The 21,179-nt window shown below is 44.2% G+C and overlaps 1 protein-coding gene across 8 annotated transcripts in view; it reads left to right on the forward strand.

The window, feature by feature from the left end:
- LOC307219871 (uncharacterized protein) overlaps positions 1 to 21,179 on the forward strand; it is a 418,411-nt gene that overhangs the window by 381,288 nt on the left and 15,944 nt on the right. The window lies entirely within an intron of this gene.

Genomic DNA, 21,179 nt, shown 5'->3' on the forward strand with positions numbered 1-21,179 from the left:
GATAGCGGCTAATAACCAACTAAGTCAGGGTTAGACCCACTGAAATCAATTAGTTAAGTCCATGTATTTTTTAATGTATTTTTAATCTTCGTTGGAAGCTGCCCAGAGTGGCTGGGGAGACCCAGTCAGATGGATCAGGTACAAATAATAAACTATTATTAAATTATTATCCATGGGCTTCAGTGGGCGTGCTCCAAGTATAACTGGCATTGGATGTCATTTTACAAACACTGGGCAGCGTTGATAGCTGTCTTCGGCAACTCGGTGTCCTCCAGATGTTCTGGAATGGAACTCCCATCATCCTTGACCTTTGGCCATGCTGACAGGAGTTGGAGATGAAAACAGCTGGAAGGCACCAGGTTGGCAATATCTGGTTAGTAGCATCTGAAGTGCTTGCTAATGTTCAAGTGGCGTCCCACTGAGTTTTATCTGGAACCAATGACATCAAGATAGAAAAGGAAAAGGTAACTACTTTAAAGCTAATGAGTGGATATTCATTCTCTGGTTAGTACAGTAGTGGAGGGGAGATGACTCCTTTTTCTCCCACTCTGGCTTATTGAAGAAAGACTCAAGAAACCTCAAATCATGAATCTCAGCTCAGTGCTTCTTTCTACTTAGTGTCCATTGCCTGCAAAACTATTTCTAACATGTGAATGAGTGTTTGTGAGGAACTGATATAAATAGTAGATAAGAACATGTGAAGAAAAAAGCAAGCAAGTAAAATAATTTATAATAATAATTTATTATTTATATCCCGCCCATCTGGCTGGGTTTCCCCAGCCACTCTGGGCAGCTTCCAACAAAATATTAAAATACAATTGCCTGTCAAACATTAAAAGCTTCCCTAAACAGGGCTGCCTTCAGATGTCTTTTAAAAGTCTGATAGTTGTTGTTCCACAGAGCAGGTGCCACTACCAAGAAGGCCCTCTGCCTGGTTCCCTGTAACTTGGCTTCTCGAAGCGAGGGAACTGCCAGAAGGCCCTTGGCGCTGGATCTCAGTGTCCGGGTAGAAAGGTGGGGGTGAAGACGCTCCTTCAGGTATACTTTAAAGGTCAGCACCAACACTTTGAATTGTGCTCAGAAATGTACTGGAAACGTAGACAGGACAAAGTGTAGAAAACTAAGACCATGCAATGCTATCTAGGTCTACTCAGTGGGAGGTAAGTCCCATTGAATTTACTTGCATGTAAGTCTGTACAAGATTGTAGCCTAAGAGTTAGGTCACATCCACACCATTTAAAAGCACTGTTATATCACTTTGACAGCCATGGAGACTCCTGGGAACTGTAGTTCATTAAGAGTGCTGAGAATTGTAGTTCCTTGAAGTCATTACCCTTAGCAAACTACAGTTCCCAGTATTCCTTTGGGGATAGCTGTGGCTGTTAAAGTGGTATATTAAGGCTTTAAAGATATGGTGCAGGTGTGACCTTTGCTAGCAAATAAATAGCAGCCAAATTTCAGTTAAGGGCATTTGGCATGTGTTGCAGTTACACTGATGAGTGCCTACCTTAAAATGTATCTGTCCTCCCAGTTTAGATTGTTATGGGGGGTACATCTACATCTGTAAAATGCTCTGAGACTTCCATGTAAAGAAGAGATGCTGGGATTGCCTAAATTCACATACTATCACATTTGAAGGAAGTGAGAATTTCATTCTGTTGAAATCTGTGCAGAATGAGTTTCTATAACAGTATGCCTCTTTTTTATAAATATGCTCAGCTGCCCAAAGTTTCGTGTCCTTGTGTGCTGTACATCTCTTCATTCCCCCACCCCGTCCTTATTTATATGGCTTTTGCACAGTGGCAAACGGTTCAACTGTACTGCACTGTTATACTGAAGAAGTTCAGATTTAGCCTGACCTGCTCAGAATGTGTATATCTAGGCACCAGTATGCTATGAGACCCTTTGTAAGACTTCTTTGATAATTCCTTGCAAGTCTCCATTAGGAACATGGAAAAGCCACTTCAAGAGTGCACACTTACAGCTTACTGTTTACCTATACACTCGTAAGATCAAAACCCCTGGTCTTACTGTTTTTGTTAACAAGGAGCACTAAAAGTCTTCCCACATACTGAGTTTTGGTTTCCATTTTACAATCCGAGATGACAGACGGCACAAAAAAATGATGAGAAAACTGTGGGGAGGCTTCCAGAAGATTGATTCTCTCATCAGCTGATTCTTTTCTAGTTAGTCTTTTATTGACTACAAAGGTAGAGCCAATGCAGAAAAGGAAAGCCCAGACTGCCCTGTTTAATCCTGAGGGCATTGGCAAAAGGTGATCACTTTTTGAGAAAACAGAGGCCTACAAGGAAATCAGCACACTGTATGAGCCGTTAAGCTGATTTAAACACACAAGGGATGCCTGGGGTTGAACTCAAGATCTCTGAGGTGCGAGATGAGAATGAAACCATTCCACAGACTAATATTACTGAGCTTTAGTAGCAGGTGGTATAGTTGATCAGCCAGGAACCTGTCATTTGGAGAATAGGCCAATATATCTGAGAGACATGAAAAGTCCTTCATTTCTCCACATTCCCCCCCTTCTTCCCAACCAAGAATAAAAAATATCACAATTGTGAACTTTGACAACCATGTACCATACATTTTCACAAGTTAGGCTCTTGTAAGGAAGAAGCAGAGCCGGGACAGTATTTGTTGTACCCAAATTGAAAGGTTGTAAAACTATAAAGATAACAGTGAAATAAAGACAGTATTGTATATTCCAGGCACCCACTATGATTTGCAACAATTTCCTCTCCCAAAGCAGATCACTTGTATTCCTTTTTTCTCTGCTCCCAACATTATAGGTGGAAACAAAGAAATATACCACTGATTTACAAATCCCTAGCTAATATTTGGATATAGGTGGGTGAGGGGAAAGCAATCCTTGTCTAAGGCTGTAATCGTGGGCTTGCTTACCAGGGAGTAAGTCTCATTTAACTCAACAGGACCTCCTTCTGAGTAGACATGCAGAGTAGGATTGTGCTGTACTGTTTAAGAATTTTTACCATGGGTTTTCTCTGCAGGATAGCTCTGGATGTGGATATAAAAAGCTCGCCTTCTTATTTAACGGCAACATATTATTGAAGTAATACCAATATTATTTCACACTTTTAAGGAGTAGAGCACTGAAACTATGATTAATCACACACTTTGATAGCTATACTTGGTATACTTAGTAGACTGTTTCCTCCCCCCCCCCCCCCCCGGTTTGGGTGTTTCAGACAGGTTGCTTCCAAATCAACCTAATTACGATCAGCCTAATTATGATTACCCTTGATGTTCATTAGCGTCTGCCACATTTGTCCCTCTTATGTGCATGATGAAGCAAGTTTCAAAGCACACTTTTTGGACTGGATGCCTGGCTGTGGACAAAAGGGTCCTATGCATGCCACCCTGAATAAATAGTCAGCATTAACAATTTTTTAACAGTGATGAACATGTGTTACCTGGGTAGATAAGAAAGACATGAATGAATCCCCACTCCCATCCATTCCTTCATATATATTTTTGAACATGGTACCAGTGCTATAAAAGCTAACCACATGACTTGGCTGAGTCAGATATGCAAATGCAGTTGATGCGCAACCCACACCAGTTTGACGTAAATGCCGTGCACATGCACCTATGAATAGGAGCCCATGTGTTGACTTGAGTAGGTCTCACAATACGCAGCATTTTTTGCCCTGTTCAGGTGTTTGGTAGCTTTGGGTACCCAACATGTGCTGAAGCCAAGAATAACACATGGGCTGGCCCCAAATCCTAGATGCTGATGTGCATGCTAGGCATATGTCCCGGCTACCCCATGTTTGACACCAGTCTAAAGAGGGATTTATGCAAAGATGGGTGAAGCTGTCAATTTTGGTGTCTCTCATTTTCTCATTAGTTCTGCTCTCCACATTTCCACATCAGTTTGTTGAGGGGGTGGGGTGGGGAATTAAACAAAGTCCTCACAAAAATTCATCAGCAGTTGTTCTCCCCCCCCCCTCGCATATACCCATTTTAGTGGGCAATTTTACCTAATACATTGGTACCTCGGGTTACAGACGCTTCAGGTAACCAACTCCGCTAACCCAGAAATAGTACCTCGGGTTTAGAACTTTGCTTCAGGATGAGAACAGAAATCGTGCTCCAGCGGCGCAGCGGCAGTGGGAGGCCCCATTAGCTAAAGTGGTGCTTCAGATTAAGAACAGTTTCAGGTTAAGAACGGACCTCCAGAACGAATTAAGTACTTAACCCGAGGTACCACTGTATACACATTTTTGCAAGGCAATTTTCCTTCCTATAAAGCATTCTCTGTGCTGTCTTCATTACTTTTACCCTAGTACCTGCATTTCGGCACACATTACTTGGCTGGAGAACTGGGTTGCAAAATTGGAGAAGTGTGAATTCCAAAGGATGCCTGCGCTTTGATTCGTGTATTGTTTCAGGAAGTGTGGATTAGATAATTTGCCTTTAAATGTGAACTGAATCAACTCCCACCCCCAGTCTCTAGATGTACGCATAAGCATGGGCCTCCCTCCATGGGGACAGGAACTCCAATAAATGAGGGTTCCAGTCCCTCACAGAGGGTGCCCTACACATATAAAATGTCCTTCAGTCTGTCAGTGAACACCCAGGTTGGATCTAGACACATCAAAGAATTCTTTTAGGAAAATGCGTTGCAAACCTCATAGTGGGAAAACATGTTGGCGAAAGACTCCATAGCACCATCTTTTATAGCACATATAAAAGGTTTTTTTTTACTGATGTAGCTGAGTCCCCGCTAGTTGGTGGAAAGTAGTTGGTGCCATACTTCTACTTGTTTGCATCTCAGGATGGAGCTAGCCTGTGCATTCTTGCTAGTCCCCTCACAAGGGCAGGATCCATGGGTACCGAAGGCCAAACTAGGGCTCATGTTCTTCACGAAGCTCATTTGAAATAGTTTAACCTGCGCGTGCATCTCAGAAATCACTGGTTTCTGCACACACTCACAGAACACCCACACAAATCTGTCTCTAATTTCCATTGAAAAATTGAAGGACCCAAATGGGCCCCTATTTTTCACACCCACACACCTGCCCCCCACCCCCAATCCAGTTCAAGAAAGCTGAATCTGCCCAAAATCCTGCTTTTTAATTTAACATTTTAAATTTAATCCATTTCAGATTAGGGAAAATTAGGTTTTTGTGCCGTAGCAAGTTCTTGTCTGTTATTATTAGCAAAGATATGCTTTAGTTTCAGAATAATGGTCGACAGTGGAGAGAAGACACACTCCATAAAACGAGCAAACAAAGTCTCCATATTTCTTTCCCACAAAAGTTGTACATTTAATGCTTGCATTCGACACCTGTCCTTTAACCTATCTTAAGGTGCAGGCATGTTGCAACTTAGCTCTCACAAAGGGTCTTTCAGATAGCAGCGTGCAGCAAGGCATAATACAGCAAGTAGATATGAAGATGGTGAGATAAAAAGAGAATAGTGTGGGGGCACTGCTCCATTTTGCTTTCATTATACTTATCACCTGTACCAAGAGATGATAAGGAGAAGCTTCATTTTAATTATCAATTACTATGTTTGTCCATCAGCCACAAAGAACAGTGTCCCTGGGTAGGAGAGGTCCACCAGGTCAAATTTGGGTGCTGCTTACGCCATGGCTACTTCTTATTAGTAGACACTAACAAGTTATTTGGACACACCATCTTTAATTCCCCGGAGTTCATTTTTGAGGAATCTTATTGATTTTTGCCACCAGCTGCTAACCCCCATAGGAAACCTAACCCACGATGCCTTCTTATTCCCCATAGGTACATCCGCGTTTGTTTTAAATAAAGTTATCCTGCTTGGTTGGCTTTGCTAGGTTGGTATGCAGTCAGTACTGTGTGTGTGTGTGTGTGTGTGTGTGTGTGTGTGTGTGTAAGATAAGCAAATCAAAATAGTGTTTCCCATTTGCTAATAACTGTGAGTCTAACCTACACTTGATCTGCAGCTCTCTCTTTCTCTCTTGTTTATATTTAGGGATCAGGCCTTTTTGAAAAAAATTGAATTGGAATTAAGCAGCTTCCTTTGTTCTCATTAAGCTATCACGGCTATACAGGGTGGTTGGTTTCTTTTCACGACCACTCATATTCCTGTTCTTTTTTTAAAAAAAATAAAAACTGTTATGCTCACAGAAGGCTAAGTAGATAGCATATTGACAAATACATTAACGTTTATTGCTGCCGTATGCCTTTGCTTAATTTGCCCCACACAGAGTGCATTGCAGTAATCCAACCTGGAGGTTACTGGTGAATCAGTGGTCAGAAACAGCCCCAGCTGTCTTACCAGCCGAAGCCAGTAAAAGGCACTCCTAGCCACTGAAGTCCCTTGGCTTCTAGTAGCAAAAATGGATACAGGAGACCCTCCAGACTATGAACCATCTGTTTCAGGGGGGTGTATGACCCCAACCAAAGCAGGCAATTGACCAATGATCCAGACTCAGAAACCACCCACCCATAGTACCTCATTTTGTCAGGATTCACAGCCATTTTTCTTGGCCTTCATTCAGCCCACAACAGAGTCAAGGCACTGGTCCAGGGTTGCTCAGACACTCCTAATTCAGATGCTACAGAGAAATAGAGTTGGGTCATCAGCATACTTCCCAAATACCCTAATGACTGCCCCCAACAGCTTCATATGAATTGTAGAGTTGGAATGGACCCCGAGGGTCACCTAGGCCAACCACCTGCAATGAAGAAATTTCAGCTAGATCATACATGACAGATGGCCATCCGATCTCTGTTTTAAAACCCCCAATGAAGGAGAGTCCACCTCCTTCCAAAGGAGTCTGTTCCACAGTCGAACAGCTCTTACCATCAGAAAGTTATTCCTTATGTTTAATCTGAATCTCCTTCCTTGTTACTTGAACCCATTCGTTCGGGTCCTAGCCTCTGCTGCAGGAGAAAACAAGCTTGCTTCATCTTCCACGTGATAGCTCTTTAGCAGTGCTTTTTCCCCCCAAGGAAAGAAAGGTGCCAGTACTCACCTCGGTACCCTGCCACACCATCACAAGCACTGCCAGCAAGGTGACCAGGGTGCACACAGCCAGCAGTGCGTGGCAGAGAGGTGTGTCACACCACCCACTCTCTCATTCCTTGGGGAGCTGGAGTCTTGCACTCCAGCCAGACCCAGGGGGATGCAGCAGCAGCCAGGCCCCCTGGGGCTCTGCTCATGCCACAGTTCCCCATGTGGCTGAGCATCTCTTGAGGGAAAAGGGAAAAAAACCACTGTCCTTTAAATATTTGAAGATGGCTGCGTTATCTCTTCTCGGTCTCCTCTTTACCAAGCTAAACATACCCATTTTTCTCAACTGTTCCTCATGAGGCTTCATTTTCAGACCCTTGATCACCTTGGTCAACCTCCTCTGTACACTTTCCAGCTTGTCAATAGCCTTCTTAAATTGTGCTTCACAGAACTGTATACAGTATTCCAGATGTGGTCTGACCAAGGCAGACTAGAGAAGGACTACTCAATGACACCTTGCAGCCCAGCTGCCAGGCAGCCAAAAGGCAATCACCCAATGTTATTACGAAATGACCCTGGAGATATTATCAGATCCCACGTAAAACAAGGCCTCCACTAACCCTCACACTAAGTCAGCTCAGAAGGATACCATAGTCAAGGTTTTCAAAAGTTGGTGAGATATCAAGTGAGAACAATAGGGCCATATTCCCCCTGTCTTTCTCTTGATAAAAGTTATCCATCAGAGCAACCAAAGCCATTTTAGTCAGATTGCCAGTCCTGGACCCAGACTGAAATGGGTCAAGATAAAATTTGTGACTGTGTGGCAGTTGTCACAAACTGATGGTTCTAGGCTGGGCTTTTTCAGGACAGAGCGGATCACCAGCTCTTCAGGGTGGCTGGGACCGGTTGCTCCCACAAGAAAGCATTGACCACACCTTGAATCCATTCAGTTATACTCCCTTGACCAGCCTTGAGAAGTCAAGAGGGACAAGGATCCAAGAAATAATGTTACTGGCCACATTGTCACAAAACATCTATTCCATGTCATCAGGCCACATCAACAGAAACCGATCCCAAGATGTTGCAGCAGACATTGCACTAGACACCTCATTGGAGACTGCTGTGGATGTGAATGTGATGCTATGGAGGTGAGCAACTTCACCCTCAAAATGCCTTGCAAACAATTTCAGTGAACTTCCATAGTCCACTGGGTGACCAATAGAGGTCACTCACTGGGATCACCATTCCCTAGGTGGGTAGTTCCAGTGGGTGATCTCTGTTGCCACACCCTTGCTTCTATTTGTTCCTACTACAAGCAGTTTTGTGCCAGGCCTGTAATAAGAAGAAAAAATGCTTGGGGATTAGTTCTCTGAATGGAGGGGGTGTATGCATGTGACAATATTTGGATTTATCCACACTTGCACTAGTCCCACTGCTTTCCCCTGGGAAAAGCTACTCTTTAGCAATCAGTTGGTTCCCCCCCCCCCCCCGGATTGCCATTTGTTCTGCTCTATTGGTAAAGAGTGCAGAAAACCACTTGGACCCGTGCTTTCTAGGCACCACACAAGCATAAGTGTGGACGAGCCCGTTCTGTAAACTAATTCTTCTCTCAGTCTTCTCCAGCTGACTTTCATCTTCAACTTAAAGCTGTTCCTAAGAGGAGTAGTTTGGGACATCTCTCTCTCTCTTTTCTCTTCCAAACTACTCCAAGAGTCTACCACAACAACAGGAAGCCCCTGGGCATTGAACTGTTGAATAGATATTTTTTTAAAAAAGCAGGAAGAGGCAAACACTCACTGCCTCTTGCTTTTCCACCCCTACAAACCTCTGAGATGCTGGAGGAGACTATTGGAGAGGTTTGAAAAAACAGCAAGAAGAGGTTCAGAGTCAATTGATTCCCTTCCCTCTCAGCAACACAATTGGATGCCAAAATGCTTTGAGCCAAAGTTGGATATCAGTTGGAGAAGGCTGGGAGAGAGGAATTGTCTTAATTTACTGGAAGCTCAGCATGCACCCAACTCAGTTATAAGCAGCCCCCAACTGTTTTTTGTTTTTTTTATGATTACAGACCTTGTGCAATTCAATCAAATGAAAACCATACAGAACTGAATTATCTTTAAAAGTAAGAAGCAAACTACAGTTTAGGCCAGTAAACCAAGGCAGGTAGGGAGTGATTATGGGAAGGGTAAAAAACCCACCAACAACATACCCAAGTTATTTTCTGCCAAGCTCCGCCCAGTATTGTGGAAGGCAAGCAGCAGAACATAGTCTGCTGATGGCCTTGTCCTCTGCAAAACAAGAGATTGGTGTCTTCATTTAAAAAAAACAAACATATTTTACACCTAGGACTTGAAACCTGCATGCCCACAGAAATAATTTCAAAAATGGATCCTTAAGACAATGTTAATGAACTGAATTTAAATTTATGATTTTGACCTAGCGTAGTTGGCAAGACTTCAAACATTTTTAAAGACAGTGATTATAATTATTTCAATAATAAAAGCTAATGTGGTAGTATAAGAATATTTGAAACTAAAACGTAACTGTGTTGAGATAAGAGTGGCTTCCAAGGTCTTGAAAAGTATTAAAAACGTTGACCACAATCCAGCCCCAAGTCTCAGGGTCAGGTTATGATTGGTTTTATTGGTTTCATTATTGCTTAATCGTTTCCTTGGGAAATGGTCATGATCTAACCCAGGCTTCCTCAAACTCGGCCCTCCAGATGTTTTTGAGACTACAGTTCCCATCATCCCTGACCACTGGTCCGGCTAGCTAGGGTTCATGGGAGTTGTAGGCCAAAAACATCTGGAGGGCTGAGTTTGAGGAAGCCTGATCTAACCCTTCCACACATGGACAGCAATGCATGCCAGTTCTAAATATTGAGGGCCAGAGGGAAGCCACTGAGCAGGCCTGCTCCAAGACATTTTACTGCCTGGAGTTTAGGACAATATGCCACCCTCTCCATCCTACAGAAACCAACTGGACTGGAGGGTGGCTTACTTCAACCCCCAGCTATGGGACAGAGTTCTCCACCACACCTTGAGGACAGCAGGCTAGTTTAATGGGCACAAAGCAGGTGCACAGCTCCATTTTCTAGCAGAAGGGGACTCAGGAGGCATGGTGGGTGGAGCAGGGGTGAAGGAAGGAGAACAGGCACCTGGTGCGGAGTGTCGGGGGGTGAGGCAAACCGCCCGACGATGCATGGGCACATGTACGGCACATGTGCAGCACCGCTACGTAGGGTGCATGCGCAGCATCATCCATAGGTCCACTGTGCATGTGTCACTGGGCAGTTTGCCGATGGCACCACTGGAGCAGCATATGGACGGTGGCAGAGGGTGCAGCCACAAGCAGACAATCCTCTGCACACGGCTGCATGATGGTGGTGGCTCATGCCACCACGCCTGGAGGCAGAGGGGCGAGCCCCCCACAGGGTGCCCTCTTGTAACCCCCCCCCCCCCGAGATGGCACTCGGGGAGGGCCGACCACCCGCCCTCCTTCCTCTGCCACTGGGTGGAGTACTGCTGCTGCCACTCCACACACACCAGAACCTGCCACCTGATACACCAAACTTATTATTGTCCAATGGTAGGGCTGGCCCTTACGCTGAACAAAGGATGGCTAAAGAGCAAGGAGGAGGAAAAGTGAGAAACAGCATGGAATGGCCTTGGCTATTCTCCTTCCTACCAATTGCCTCTCGAGAGTCCCTTCCTTGAGCACATCTAGTTAAGGAAGCGCACACTGGAAGTTACTCCAGCTACTAATCGGTCCAGCAACAGGAGTATGCCAGCATATAGCTTGTTGCCCCCCCCCCCCCAGATTGAGCAAATTCTTCTACCTGTGAAGAGACAGAATTCTTGCCATTTCCAGTGCAATAATTGGCTACTCTTGAAGCCAGCAAGATGGTGGTTTTTATAACCTGAGCTCAAGTCCTCTTGTGCCATCATTAGAGATAGGGGATAAATTCAATTCAGTTTGCATTTAAAGGCGTACTTATCCAATTCAAACTCCCCTGCCCTGCCCTACCATCAAAGAAAAAGGCTAACTGAAACACAGTCATCCTTCAACATTTGCCTTTTTCTGAATTTTGCCATGTTGTTCTCCCTTCAGGTTATGTGTACAAAATAGCATATACTGGGTTAAAGTGTGCATATAAATGCACATGGTAGTGTTCTGTATTTTGTTGAATCCTCTGAAATTCAAGAGAAAATGCACAGTAAGACACTACTGCCATCATGGAATATCCACGAGAAATCAATGGGAAAGGTCTGGGGATCAATGGTTAGAGTACACATAGAAGGTCCTGGTTTAAATTTCTTGCATCCCCGCTTAGGGCTGAGGAAGACCCCCCATCCTGCATGGAAATCCTTAAGGACTGCTGCCAGTTAGTATTGACAATATGGAGCTAGATGGACTAGTTGTCTGAATCTGCATAAGGCAATTTCTTGTGGCCATATGCTTAGCTGCAATTACTGTGAGTTGATTTCAAGATGCCCATTCTTGCCTCTCAGTGAGAGTCCCAGTGACCTACATAAGCTCTCCTAACAAACCGGTGCTTTCAAAATCACCTGCAACAGATTTCCAATTAATAGTAAATAGATAGGAGCTTCAGTAGGTTTCTTCGAAACAAAACAAAACAAAACAAAACAAAAAACACAAGCTCCCTGCTTCCAGATCTCAGCACAGCATCCCAAGCAAAGCACAGCAAACTGGCAAAGTCTTGCTGAAGTGTCTCACTCTTGTGCTGAAATGCAATTATTGGCCAATGGTGGAAGACTCAGGCCCTTGTTTCTCCATGCCCACATTCACTCCAAGCTGATAATAAAACTAATCACGACTTGGAAATAATGTGGTTGTGCAAACCCGTCAATTTCCTACTGGTTTCACACACTTAGATTATCAAAGGCAATTGCCTTCAGGTGTACCGTCACTCTTTATTATCACCACTCAGTGTTTCGGTTCCTGCAAGCATGTACGGAAGAGACCAAGTTGTCCACTTGCGTAAGCACGGAAAATTGCCTGTGCACAAACCAAAGCAGCACAACCCATCTTTCTGTGTGCACAACTAGATTCTAAATGTGCTCCCATCTCAAACCCCTTTCCCCCTACTCAGTTCCTTCTTATGCTTCCCCACCCTCCTGTTCCTCAAGGTATAACACACTTTATAAAAATAATGATTAAGAAAAGCTCTTCCTGCTCATTGCCTGGTCCTCAGAACAGAGGCATCAGAACAATACCCTGCTCCCCCTACCTTGATCTTCATATATGCTTCATCCTACCCCCTTCACGACAATGACACCAAACATGAAAAGCGAGCAGAAAGAGAATGAAAAAGAAGCAGTAGCAGCAAGCACACTGAGGACTCTAACAATGGTGCAGAGATTGTTAAAACTGACAAACTGGAGAGTGCTTTCTACAGGCAATACAACAAGTATCTCAGTTGGTTACCGATGTTAAGCTTCAGCTGATCAGTAGAGGGAGGGGGGGAGAGAGAAGTGCAGGTTCTAAAAAAGAAAAGAAAAACCTGGTGGTTTTTTGTTAAAAAAAGAATAAAAAAATAAAGGAAGAGAAAGAGAAAGCCATTGCTGAACTGCTAGATCTTCTCTTTAATTTCGCCCAAGTGTCCTCTCATTCATAAGTGGAGGGCTATCAACACTTGCCTTGTTTTATCAAGGAACAAGTCATTGTTTCAAGATATATGGAGGGTTTTCCTTCTTTTTCTAGCTCTGTGCAAAATCTGCTGCGTTGGGCTTGGTCATTGTCTAAGCGCCTCTCCCTCCTTCGCATTGCAAGATGCTGAGACTGGGAAAAGAGCACAAACAGCATCCAGCCAATCAAATTATAGAACAATGAGAAGGTCAAGTAGCATCCCATATTGCTATCCTTCATGGAATACATTGAAGGAGGTTTCTTCTTTTTTTTTTAAGGTAGAAATTTAACCCCCTAGCTCTAGCTGCTTTACTCATGGTCCTTGTTAGTCGGATAAAATAGAGCAGGATGTCCCGCTAAGCTAAAGCAAGCAGGAGAGTAGAAAACTCTAAGCGATAGCAGGTTACAATTAAATATACTGCTTTGCCTCCCTTATTCTGCCTTCCAATGGCAAAGGGAGAGAGAAAAAGTTGCCAGTAAGAAGGGCACTGATGTGTCTTTTTTATTATTATTGGAAGAAATGAACTACAGTTTCGATCTCACTAGGGGTTTCTGTGGTAAATGGAGCTTTTCTTCCTTTAGGTTTATTTTAGTTCTCCAACTGGCAAGGTGTTAGAACATGAAGGCACCTTCTATTATACCCAAAGCAAGGCAGGGATTCCTTTATGATGGCTTCTCCTTGCAGTTAAAGGAGGGGGGGAATTAAAGTGCATGCAAGGAAGTAGAGGACATATCTTAATAATATTCATACTTCATTCAAAATCTAGGTGTGTGTGGACACATGCCTTGCAATTATATCAATGTGGTGCCCAATAAACAGCATATACTGTAGATGTGTGTTTAATATACTGTATTTGCAAAGTTTTGATTGCAGACTAGGCAGTCAAAACGAAAATAAGCTGTATAACTTTTTAATTACATTGGCACAACATACTCTCCAACAGTTTGACTTTATCCCCCAAAGATGCCCTCTTCCATTGTCTCCTGAGGCAGAGTGACGCCAGGAACGTACCTTACCGGTTTTCATAATTTTCAAATGTTATGAGACATATTAATCTATTTAAAGGAGAACCAGTCTGGTTTGGGTTACACACAGTACGGTAATTGTAATAATTCTTGTCCCTGACATGGCTAAAGTGCTTTAGAATGTTCGTTGTTTAGTTATGCCTTACATTTATATACCGCTTTATACCAAGGTTTCTTCTGTTCATATGTACCATCTCAAAATCCTCATTGCAACCATTTAAAGCTGGCAGTTGTCATTCTTGTCATACTGCAGTTGGTGGGGATAAAACTGAGCAACAGGGCGTGCCGAGGAGTAGAACTACACAGTGGATTGGACTGCGAGTTGCCCTTCCACAAAGAGCAGGGGTCCTTTGTGCATGGAAGGGGCTCCAATCAGCATTTGAAATTCGCATGGTGCATTTTGCAACAGCCTATCGGCCACTTGCGACCAGGTGTACATGCCCAGGTGCCAGGATAGCGTCTGATGTCTCCACCATTTGGAGGTGAATGCCTAAAGATCTTGACTGTATTCACCCACTAGCACCACTTCCTGTAGAATTTTATCCATTATATTTTATCTGCCCAACCAGATTGAATTTCAGGAACCAGAAAGTCATATTGAAAAATACAACTTAAGAGCTGTCTGGCCCAAGACATCCCATTTTGGCAACTGTAATCCTGGTTTAAGGAGCCATTTGGTGCCTAGCTTATAAAGTCATACCTCAGAAGTCTCATGGAATCCATTCCGGAAGTCCGTCTGACTTCTGAAATGTTTGGAAACCAAAGGGCGGCTTCCGATTGGCTGCAGGAAGCTCCTGCAGCCAATCGGAAGCCATGGAAGCCCCGTCAGATGTTTGGCTTCCAAAAGAACGTTTGAAAACCAGAAAACTCACTTCCATTTTTCAATCGTTCAGGAGCCAGAATGTTCGACGCCTAAGGCGTTTGGGAGCCGAGAGTTTCTAACACTGGCACCAGTGTAAGGGAGCATCCTGCTGCCAGAAGCTTTTATATTGGCTCTGTTAGACTGTAAGCCCAATGAGCACAGCCTATGCTGTTTGCTAACCTTTGGCTATGTAAACACCCTATGTGGAACTGCAGTTTGTTAAGGGTCCTGGGAAATGTGGCTCTGTAAAGGTTAAACTATAGTTCCCAGGATTTGGGGGGGGGGTAAAGTGTTTTAAATGTATGGTGTGTATGCAGTCTTTGTATAGAACCTACAACACTAGTAAGAGCTTTATAAAGTGGTACCTCGGGTTAAGAACTTAATTCGTTCTGCAGGTCCATTTTTAACCTGAAACTGTTCTTAACCTGACATACCACTTTAGCTAATGGGATCTCCCACTGCCGCCATGCCACTGCCACGCAATTTCTGTTCTCATCCTTTAGCAAAGTTCTTAACCCAAGGTACTATTTCTGGGTTAGCGGAGTCTGTAACCTGAAGCCTCTGTAACCTGAAGTCTCTGTAACCTGAAGCATCTGTAACCCAAGGTAAAGGGACCCCTGGTCCAGTCGTGGCTGACTCTGGGGTTGCGGCGCTCATCTCGCTTTACTGGCCAAGGGAGACAGCGTACAGTTTCCAGGAAATGTGGCCAGCATGACTAAGCCGCTTCTGGCGAACCAGAGCAGTGCACGGAAAACCATTTACCTTCCCACCGGAGCGGTACCTATTTATCTACTTGTACTTCGTGCTTTCAAACTGCTAGGTTGGCAGGAGCAGGGACAGAGCAACAGGAGCTCACCCTGTCGCGGGGATTCAAATTGCCAACCTTCTGATCAGCAAGCCCTAGGCTCTGTGGTTTAACCCACCGCCCTACCTGCGTCCCATGTAACCCGAGGTACCACTGTATAAATCCCATTGAACTGGCCAGGAATGTTTTAACTTGGAACCATTCACAAGAGTACAGCAGCTTGGTTTTCTGTGCCCTCGTGTCACAAATTGGTAGCAAATGTCCATGAGAATGCAGGTGGGGAGCAGCAGGGGTGCAGCAAGTGTGTGTGTCTGTGTTTGTGTGATGGGGGAAACTGGGTTGCTATGTGATTCTGTTTAGAGAAGTGATGGGCAGAAGGCGGCAATGGCGTATACATAGCCACACCCAACCAAAAATTGCTTTCCTGCTCTTAAGCTTTGTCCTTCTCTTTATTCCCCCAGCACAATGAACAGGGGGTGGAATAGGTTTTCAATGACAAAAGAGCCCGGCAGAGAGCTCAAGGGAAGAAAGGAAAAGGCAAAAATGTTTTCATAGCGACAGCAAGACACCCTTCTCATTAACATTAATGGGACATACGCATACGCATAAAAGGAGAGCAGACTCACACCGCTCCTGGCCCTTGACCAAAATGGAACCGGTCAGCAGGATTTTCAATTCATTAGGTCGATGAATGAAGGCTTCCACTTCACTTCAAGAAAGATTCCAGCAATGAGACACTGAATTCGTTTTTCATTCCAACTTCTCCAAATTTTTGTTGCCCGGGGTGAGCAAAAAGTAGGGCTGGCGTTTCATTTTTTCATCATTTTTTTTTAAGAGGACACGGTGAGTGGAGTGGCTTTTCAGTATGTGGGAGGGCATTTCTCTAGCCCATAGATTAAAAACTATGAGTCACATTTAGGGAAGAATAACTGAGGAAAGTTAACCCATCCGCTCCACCATCAGATGACTATATGGATGTACTACAGCATATAGGGCAGTCACATTTTGTGTTAGGTTTATATCCAGAGCATGAGTTATAAGGGATCCCAGGCCCTTTATGTTCTGAGAAAGCCCTCCTAGATACTATCCTTAAAGCATACCTTCCAGGTGCCCCAGAAAAAACAGGACATTGTGGTTTTCCCCCACAAGATTTCTGTGGCCATTTTGAGTGCTGCGATCTCTCATGCTCATGTTCCTCACTTTTGCCCCGCAAAAAGCACATGGGGGGGGGAGAGTGAGGCATGGATTACAAGACTCACCCAGGAGTGCGTCCCAGAAGATGCACATCTTTTTCACATCAGAAAAGTTGGAAGCCAAAGTTGGGACCAAACTTGAGCTTGTGGGTCCTCCTGTACTTTGAGCACATGTCCAATACTTTTCCAAAACTTAGAAATAAAAGTGTGTGTGTGTGTGTGTGTGTGTGTGAAGTATCAAGCAAAAAGATATTACACAGCTTCAGGAGATTTTCAGGTGCAGGTCCTACTAAATGGGGTATGAGTGGTATTTGTGTTTACTAGTCACATTAATTGAAATACTGCATTGAAGGTTATATTACTGCAATGCGTTATATGTGAGGCTGCTTCTGAAGACAGTTTAGAAACTGCATCTGGTGCAGAATTCAGCAGTCAGGTCACTCGCCAGGCAAGATGGTTTGAGCATAAAACACCAATCCTGTCCCAACTGCACTGGCTGCCGATTAGTTTCTGGACTTAATTCTAAGTGCTGCTTTTGACCTAATAATAATAATAATAATAATAATAATAATAATAATAATTTATTATTTATACCCTGCCCATCTGGCTGGGCCTCCCCAGCCACTCTGGGCGGCTTCCATAGAAACCAAAAATACACTAAAATATCACACGTTAAAAACTTCCCTGAACAGGGCTGCCTTAAGATGTCTTCTGAATGTCAGGTAGTTGTTTATCGCTTTGACATCTGCTGGAAGGGCATTCCACAGGGCAGGCGCCACTACCGAGAAGGCCCTCTGCCTGGTTCCCTGTAGCTTTGCTTCTCGCAATGAGGGAACCGCCAGAAGGCCCTCGGCGCTGGACCTCAGCATCCGGGCAGAACGATGGGGGTGGAGATGCTCCTTCAGGTATACTGGACCGAGGCCGTTTAAAGCCTTAAATCGCTCAGGACTGCGATAGCTCAGAGGCTGCCACTCTCCATATGAACCAACCTGGACCCTGAGATCATCTTCTGAGGCCCTTCTTCATGTACTTCCTCTGTGTGAGGTCCAGAGGGTGGCAACATGAGAACGGGCCTTTTCTGCAATGGCTCCTCATTTATGGAATGCTCTCTCCAGGGAGGTTCAGCTGGTGCCTTCATTACATATCTTTAAGTGCCAGGCAAAAACATCCTCTTCTCCCAGGCCTTTGGCTTCTTGAATAATCTAAACTGGGGTGGGGGGTAATTGCTTTTGTTCATTACTATGGTATGTATTTTCGTGTTATTGTATTGTAAACCACCCCGTGACCTTTGAATGAAGGGTGTTACAGAGATGAACTGGTGCTTGATAACATTCAGCCTAAGGCTCCCAATTGGGTGCCAGTGTTGGAGAATGGAAGGCAAACTTTCATAAAATGAATCAGTCAGACCTGTATATTTCTGAGATCATGTATTCATCTACCCTGTCTGGTAAGAGCCCTCCAGGTAGGGGCAGACTTTGCTACTATTGGTGCCCTGAGGTGGGCCAAAAGTTGGTGCCTCCAACCCTTGTGCTGTGCTGGTTTTTGGAAAGGATGTGTGAGGCTCTGGCAGGGTCCTAGAGCCCTCCCTTCTCCTTCCCAGTGCTCCCCCCCCCAAAAAAAGAGAAGCTGGAACTCACCATGAACACCACCCTTGTTCTCTTATAATGGCAATGGCGGCCACCTGAGAGGTCCCAGAATGGAGTTCCGGATGAAAAAAAAGCCCTGCTTCTTCCCAAAGCTGATCAAGCACTAACCAGTTTTTGGAGAGAAGGAGGGAGAACTCTAAGACCTTCTCAGAGCCCTCCTTCCTGTTGCCAGGCAAGTGCTTACCAGGTGTCCTCTCCACTCAGCACCCAGTGTGGGGAAACTGGTCACGCTGCCCTAAAACTGCCTCTGCTCCAGGGTTTCAAGAGACTTGGGGGTGTGTCTTGGTCCTATCTGCTTCTTGTGCCATACAATGTTTTATGATGGTTTGAGACATATTGGATTGGCCTGACAGGCAAACATGAGGCCCTGGGAAATGCAAACTCTCTCTTAAGAATGATGACTCTTCTCCCTGATGTAACATCAGTACTTTAATAGAAAATGGGGGTGGGGGGGACTGCCCCTTTATTATGCCATACAATTTTGCTTTAATGCTTTAGAATTAGTTTGCAGCTATTGCTATGATGAATATGCTACCGAGATAGGCTTGATATAGTCCAAGTGGGAATAAGAACCTCAGGCACACTATATTAAACACACACTGTGGGAATTTTAAGCAACTTTGCGGGCATCCTTACACAAAGTCCACTGACATATTCAAACTGGAGATGCTTTATAAATAATTAACTTTTAAAAAATAAAAATATGAAATTATGTGCCCTTAGCTGGAACTATCTTTTAATGTGCTGAATGTCTGATAATGTGTGGGTGTTATTTGGTTTTATGGATCACCGTTGGTTTTACTGTGATTTCATTGTCTATCTGTACTTTGTAACACGCGTCGGGTCCGTTAAGTCTGGGGGCAAATAGGCAATAAATTAATCTAGGTGGATAACTAAAACAAAACAGAATTCCTCATTTTGCCCCCAAACTTCAGCTTCCCCCCGTCACCTGCTGCCCCCCCCCCCCGATCATATCCATGAAAGTCAGAAAAGCTTCAGAAATGCTAGTCTCAAGTTCCTCAATCTTCAGAGGAGGCCATTCATATAAATTTAGTAAAGACAGTAATGTGTGAATCTGATACCACCCTGACCCCACTCCACCTTCAAAAGCAACTCAGCAATCTTAAACAGTAAAATTCAAACAAAAAAAGACACCTCTGCGGCTGCCAAACAGATAGATAGCCTATGCCTGAACTCAATTTACAAAACAGGGACATCACTGTATGTTAGCCACTTTAATAGATTCAAGTTTATTTTCAGAATATACATCTACCATCAGCGGTCTGCAGAGTGGAAGCAGGACTGAATAATGCTGACTGAGAAAAGTCACCAGAGAGAGGAATATAAAGGAAGCCAATTAACCCTTTCTAGATTTTTTTTAAGCCCAGCAAATTCCCTTAACATTCCTCCAAAAGGGGGGGGGGGGATGTCTAGCTGTAGCACACTACCATTTTGACCATTAAAATTATTTTGGACCTGAATATGCACTATGTATTGTGTGGCAATCGGACTATGTGTTTGTGTATATATACAAACACACACTTAAATTCAATCCCATTACACAAGAAGAAACAATGCAGGTTGCATGCGGCTGTTCGAACTACCTAACTGTTGTCAGGAAAAACGGAAAGTACCTGAGATGTCTGGCCCACGGTGGGGGTGGCGGGGGGGGGGTGGGAAAGTGTTACTAGAACAGTAACAAGCTGCAAGCAATCTATGAATCTAGAAATGGCAGTAAATAGGATTGCTTTCAGTTTATGAGCTGGTAAGCCTCTTTCCGAGAGTAGCTCATGGTGACTGACAGTTAAAGCAGCGCTTGTGCTACATGCCAAGAGGCACAAGGCCATGAAGACGGATGGCACTAGAAGGAGTTGGGGGGGGGCAGCAAACGCTCGCCTGATGAAGTCACCTAGAGGGAAGATGAGCAAGCAGGAGATGGGGTGGGGCAATTAGCTTTAACTGAGTTTCCTACGTTGCAGGGGTTGCATTAGAAAGATGACCATTCCAGCGCTATGATTCTATGTTTTTCTGCTTCAACAATATTTCATGATGATCCTATCCTTTTACGTGATTGTATTTTGTATAAACCATAAAAAATATAAATAAGACATGTTCTGTTTACAAACAAAAACATTTTAATAGCTAACTTTCTACCGGCAGGACGGGGTGGGGGCTGGGGCCACAAGAAGCAAACAAGGTTGGATGGGGGCCACTGTCAGAAAAAGGTTGGGAAACACTGGTGTAGACAATATGGCGCTAGGTAGATCAATTGTCTGACTCAGTATAAGGCAGTTTCCTAGGTTCAAGGTGTTAGCTGAAGGAGCGTCCCCACCCCCATCATTCTGCCCAGACACTGAGGTCCAGCGCCGAGGGCCTTCTGGCAGTTCCCTCATTGCGAGAAGCCAAGTTACAGGGAACCAGGCAGAGGGCCTTCTCGGTAGTGGCGCCTGCCCTGTGGAACGCCCTCCCGCCAGATGTCAAAGAGAAAAACAACTACCAGACTTTTAAAAGACATCTGAAGGCAGCCCTGTTTAGGGAAGCTTTTAATATTTGATGAATTATTGCATTTTAATTTTTTGTTGGAAGCCGCCCAGAGTGGCTGTGGAATCCCAGCCAGATGGGCGGGGTATAAATATTAGCTTTAAAGCTCTTTGGATCCAATTTTATTTTATGTTGTTTATTTTTCCCACCATTAAATATAAGGGCCCAGGGTGCGCTACAACAGTATAAAATTACAATTTTAAAATAATTTAAAACCAATTTTCAATCAGAAGAAAAGGGTAGGTATGTGTGTGCATCTTCAGCATGTGGCAAAAGCTTCGCAGGGAAGTGGCATGGGATTTCTGTTAAACTCCTTATCAGTAAGACCAGTGTCTCATATGCAACAGTGTGGCCCCACCACAAACCTGGTAAGAACCTGGTAAGCGGCTTGAATGTTAAAGTGAAAAACAACTCCACATCAGGTACAAGGAAGCTTCTGATGTGTGCAGTAAAAATGGGCTGAGTAACTTGTCTTT

The sequence above is a fragment of the Podarcis cretensis genome (assembly GCF_951804945.1).
Source record: "Podarcis cretensis genome assembly, chromosome: 1".
Classification (NCBI taxonomy): domain Eukaryota; kingdom Metazoa; phylum Chordata; class Lepidosauria; order Squamata; family Lacertidae; genus Podarcis; species Podarcis cretensis.